The sequence below is a fragment of the Piliocolobus tephrosceles genome, chromosome 5 (assembly GCF_002776525.5).
Source record: "Piliocolobus tephrosceles isolate RC106 chromosome 5, ASM277652v3, whole genome shotgun sequence".
In the NCBI taxonomy this organism is placed as follows: Eukaryota; Metazoa; Chordata; class Mammalia; order Primates; family Cercopithecidae; genus Piliocolobus; species Piliocolobus tephrosceles.
The window spans coordinates 124,696,535-124,702,534 of record NC_045438.1 but is presented as its reverse complement, the minus strand read 5'-3'; positions in this window follow the sequence as shown (position 1 = coordinate 124,702,534).

The following is a 6,000-nucleotide window of genomic DNA, read 5'->3' as shown; positions in this document are numbered from 1 at the left end:
TCCTCTTTGCTTTCACAATGATCCTGCCAGATGTTCCATTTCCTGCCAGAAGGGAGGGCTGCATGTGAAAATTTGGCATCAGAGCCTCAGCTGCTCCCTCCTCTGGAACCACCTGCCTGCCTGCCACAGCAGGCGGTGAAGAGCCAGCCCTGACATCAGACAGCCCCTGGAGGCAGGCAGGCCTGTCTGAACCCTCCTCCCCCCTGCAACAGAGATGGCTATCAGCCCAATGGCCAGGCCTAACAGCAGGCTGTACCTGGCCCCCACTTGACAGGCAGCGCTCACCCCTCACCTCTGCTCCAGGGGTCCAGCTGAGGCAGCACCTGCCCAGGATGTCATGGTGCCACAGTTGCACCAGCTCCAGGACCAGGGCAGCTGAAAGCCCCTTTGCCCACTAGATGGCGCAATGTGCACAGAAATGTGGGTTGACCGCTTGGCCTCCCCTTCCACCTGCAGAGGAACTGGATTTCACCATACTCTGCATTTATCTCATTTTTATTATCATTCCTCATCCTAACCCATAGCCAACCATTTGTATGTATCCTTGCAAAACAAGTGTATGTATTTTTTAGTTTCACAATTACTACATTTTATACACACACACACACATTATATATATATATTTCTTAATTGTTTTCACTCAGCACTGTGTTTTTAAACCTCATCCATGTTGCTGGGGGAACATTTAGCTTCTGGTGGGCACCTTCCACATTTATTTACCCACCCAAGTTCCCTCCAACACCCCAGCAACCCTAACGACCATCCTTAGACAGCAACCGTTACGGCTCGGCCTGAAAACCTAAGAAGTGGAATTGCCAGGTTATGGGGCATGCGGCGACTTCATTTGGCACAGTACTTGCCAGCCAGCTCTCAACCCACCCAGTTCTTGGAGGGTTCCTAGGGAAAAGATGCCCCAGCCTCCTAGGACTACTCAGCCTAGCACCCCTTCCTGTGGGGAGGGGCCCCGATCCTCTCTGCTTGGGTGCAGGGGAGATGGAGAGCCACTGGCCTCTGTCAAGAGCATCTTGCAAAGGCAAAACCTTAAGGTCCTACATCTCCCCTGGGACTTTTTTTTTTTTTTTTTTTTTTAAGTAAAGGGCAATGGCTGGCCAGTTAAATCCCCCACATCCCTCTCTTCAGGAGTCTTTCTGATTACGAAGCCCATTCTTTTTCTCCCTTCTCCCCCTACAGAAGTATCCCAGTTTCCTGCATTTTCCCATTTCTCTTCCTCGACCCATCCCTTCCATGTGAACACTCTACACTTACTAGCTATGTGTCTATGGGCAAGTTACTTGAACTCGCCCTCTTTGTCTATAATATGGAAATAAGTAATATCATTACTAATAATAGGCACACAGGCATAATCCCTCCCTGGCCTCTGCACACAGCCCTCTCTCTAACTCAATGCTGCCCTGCTTTCCACATATATTTAAGTAGCTCAAGCTCCTCCTCCCCCAGGAAGTCATCCCTGATTGAACCAGATACAGTCCCAACGTCCTTAATCCAACTGTCACCTAGTAAGAGCTCAAGTGGTTACTTTTGGCTGAAATTTGAAATAACAATAATGGCTATGATGCACTGAGTGCCTACTATGTGCCAAGAATTCTATGGCCTACTCCATATCCACACAAGAGCCCTGGAAGGCAGACATTGTCATACCCACTTCTCAAATGAGGAGACTGAGACTCAGAGTAAGGTGACTTGCCCTAAGTCATTGGCAGGTAATTGTCAAGGTCAGGACTGGAGTACAGGCTTGATATAAAAGCTCTACCCCACACCACCTCCTTCAGAATCCCTTCCTCTTGCCCTCATTCCCCCATACACATTGTGTGTGCATTGCATTTTAAAATTATTTGTGGTTTTAAGTACACAAATAATAGAAGGATATAGTCTCTTTAAAAAAAATTAAAAGCACATACAGCTGTGTCACCTTTGACCAGGAACCTTCTACCCTCCCTCCTCCCCAAATGAACTCCCACTATTACCATTGTCTTGGGTATCAATCATTCTAGTGTTTTTTTGGCGGGATTTTTCTTTTTTTTTCTGAGACAGGGTATCTTGCTCTGGTGCCCAGGCTGGAGTGCAGAGAATGCAGTGGTGTGACATCACAGCTCACCATAGCTTCTGCCTCCCAGGTTCAGGTGATCTTCATGCTCAGCCTCCCAAGTGGCTGGGATTACAGGTGCATGTCACCAGGCCCAGCTAATTTTTGTATTTTTAGTAGAGATGGGGTTTCACCATGTTGGCCAGGCTGGTGTCGAACTCCTGGTCTCAAGTGATCCACCCACCCCGGCCTCCCAAAGTGCTGGGATTATAGATGTGAGCCACTGCACCCAGCCCCCAAAATTTTCTGTATTTGTAGGAAATAATGTTGAGTGATTTTACATAAATAAAATAACTTGCATGCACACAGTATTTCAGCCAGAACTGCTCCTGCAGAGTCTCTCCAGTCCCAGGGCCTGTCCTGCAGCCTCCTAGTGGCACTGCTGTGGTGTGACCCGGAGAGCCGGGCACAGTGGTTCACGCTTATAATCTCAGCACTTTGGGTGAATGAGGCAGGTGAATCACTTGAGACCAGGAGTTCGGGACCAGCCTGGCCAACATGTTGAAAACTCATCTCTACTAAAAATACAAGAATTATCTGGGCATGGTGGCCTGTGATCCCAGCTATGCAGGAGGTGGAGACACCTTGAACCTGGGGTGTGGAAGCAGAAGTGAGCCGAGATTGCACCACTGCACTCCAGCCTGGGTGACAGAGTAAGATTCTGTCTTAAAAAAAAAAAAAAAGAATAAAGTGTGTGTATCACTCTTCAACAGGCTATTTCCCATTCAACAATGTCTTGGAGAGCTACATCTATACCTACACCATCCTTTCTTGGAACAGTTGTGTGCTACTCCATGGCACACATGGACTTTGCTTATTTACCCAGGTCCCTACTGATGGCTATTCAGCTTGTTTCCAATTCTCACTATTAAAAACAGGCTGAAACGAGTATGTACAGACCTCTCTGGGCACTGTGGTATGTGCTCTGTGCAGGGCAAGGACAGTCATCTCTTGTCATCTGTCACACTGTTAGCAAACACCCCTCACGGGGATTCTCAACTTGGGAGCCACTGGAGGTTTCAAGGGGACCTCAAATCCCTGAAATTACACCCAAAGTAACCTATGTGTGCCTCTGCATATATGCACTATCTGGGGAGAGAGTCCACAACCCTTAGCAAGTTTCAGGTTTTTGAAGGGCCCATAAAAGCTAAGAAGTACTGGCCTGTATTAACTTTCATACCTTTATGTTCTGGGTAATACGGTGTTATCTGCTCAAAAGGACAAGCCGGGCAACATAAAGCCTCTTCTCCCCCTTGTTCTGCCAACAAGTATTCCACCTAGTGTGGAAAGGACGGACCTCTGGAGTCAGACTCAGGCCCAAATCCTGGCTCCATCCATTACTGTGCAATTTGGGGCAATTAATTAACAACCGAGTCTCAGTTTCCACATTACAAACTGAGGTAAGTAAAACCTGCTTCATAGAGTTGTTGTAAGGAGTAAACAAAATCCCTTGCACCAAGCATCTAGCATGCACAGTAGGTACTGCTATGTACCTGTGTCCTTGGTTTCCTTTAGTTCTGGCCAAGAGCTTTAGGCAACTGGGACCTTCTCAAGGGCAGGGACAAAGGCTCACCCAGTGTCTGCAACCCCCTTGAGCTCTGAGCCTAAATCTGTCATGGACAAATTAGGAGTGAATACACTGAGAATAGAGTCCTTGTCCGGGCTCTCCGGGTCACACCACAGCAGTGCCACTAGGAGGCTGCAGGACAGGCCCTGGGGCTGGAGAGACTCGGCAGGAGGAGTTCTGACTGAAATAGTGTGTGCATGCAAGTGTGCATGTGTTGTGTGCTCATATATGTAAGTGTGTGAATAAGTATGCACGTTTGAGTGTGAGCCTGTGTCTGTGAGTGTGTATGTGTTGGCGTGTGTGTGTACACTTGGGTTGGGAGAAGCAGAAACCAAAGGGGAGGTAAGGTTTCCAGAAAGGCAGCAGCAGTCCCAGCTTCTTCCCTTGAGTGTCCAGGCTGCTGGAACAAATATTCCATTACCTACTGTGCGTTAAGCACCGGTCCTGTCCTTGAACTCACAGGAAGACATAACAAGACAGTTATGTTCAAGCAATATTTCCAGGTGCCAGCATTGTTCTAGGTACTGGAGATACAAAAAGACACATTCCTCGCCCTCCACTGAGGTCAGACATGACACATCCCTGGAGTTGGTGGCACTTCAGTGAGTAGAGCCCTGTATGGGGCACCCATGAAGAGCTGTGCTCAAGACCAGAAATCGTGGAGAAAGGCATAGTTGACCCTGTCCTGGGCAGCAAACCCTTTGAGAGGGGCCACATCCCCTACCCTGCCCTGCAGACTCAGACCCAAAATATCTGCAGCCACCTTTTCTCCTCCCTCACTTGGCCACCAAATAATGCTGGACAGAACTCTTCTCTGTTGGGGGAGATCATGGGGCGTAGCACCCTCAGTATGCTGATAACCCTTTCTCCATCCTCACCTTCCCTTTGGCAGCTGGTCCCACCTTTCCGCTCCCACCCTTCCCTCACTCCCAGCAGACAACACCCCTCTTCCAACTAACATACAAGCTTACCTCTCTGAGCACCCAGTCCCCCCAGCAGGCTCAGGGAATGAGGGTGCCGTTTCGCTTGCTCAGGTTCTCCTGCTTCCTCCTCTGCTGGGGTCTCCTTCCATCAGTCACCACTGCCTCCCACCCCAACTTCCACTCATGAACCACCACCAACTATGGTGCAGTAGCACTGCAGCCAGGTTAGGCAGCCCAGCGCCACCATTTCCCAGGCCTGGGACCTCAGACAAGTTATCCCACCTCTCTGAGCTTTGGTTCCCATGCCTGTATCACAGGGCGAAACCCAGTGATGCCGACAAAACCTACCTCATGAGGCCACTGGGAAGATAAGATTACAGTGGGCACATAAAATGCTTAGGACTGGGCTAAAGAGTGTTTAGTGAATGTGATCACTGCTAAGCCCCTGACAGCACCCACGGTATCTCAAGGGTACAAAGCCTCTAGTAGATGGTCAGAAATGGAGTCCAGGGATGGCATCAAACAGTTGTTTACTTTCCCCATCAAATCATCCTTTGTCCAAGTCAGAAAAGCCCCAGACTCGGTCTCCCCAGGGGTCTCCATGCAGAGCCTAGGCTCTCCATCAGGCAGCCTGGTCCCAATTCCCTGGGTCTGGGCATCCCCGTTCAACTTCAGGGTAAAATGCAGACCATACTAGTGGGCCTTTTCTTGCTGATGATACGGGTCTCTTAGTAACTTACTATGCCAACGTCTTCTTACCAAAGACCTCCTCAAAACAAGGGGTGAACCACCTGTCTACAAGAAGAGTTGCTCAGGTGTCTCCCATCCTAAAATCCTTATGTCGACCTCCAGCTACAGCCCATCTCTCTCCTTCCCTTCTCAGTCAAGCTTCTTGCAGAAGTCACCTGCACTTCCCCCTTCTCACCCCACCACAGGCTGCCTGACCCCACCACTCCACCAGTGACGGCCTGTGGCCACTCCACCTTTCCCTCCAAAGGCCTCACTTCATCTGCTGAGGCTGACCACTTCCTCTTGGAACATCACCTGCCTGGCTTCCAGGACTCCACTTCCCCAGTCCTCCTCCCATCTCCTTGACTGTCTTCTTGACTCCCTACCCAGCTTCATCCTGCCCACTGGCCTCCTAAACACTGGCTTCTCCAGCGCTCCACCCTGGCTTACTGTGCCTCTCTCCCCAGCCCCTTGTTGGGCGACCTCATGATTAGAAGCACTGTGCATTTCTGAAGCCTCTCAAGTCTCTCTCCCTCTGTTCTCACCCCTGACCTTGTTTGGTGCATCCCACTGTCAACAAAACACTTGCAACTAAACAAGCAGAAAAGAATTCCCTCCCTTCTCCTCTCTCCCCTCCTAAGAACTCCATAAAGAGCCCCATCCACTCCACCAAGTCA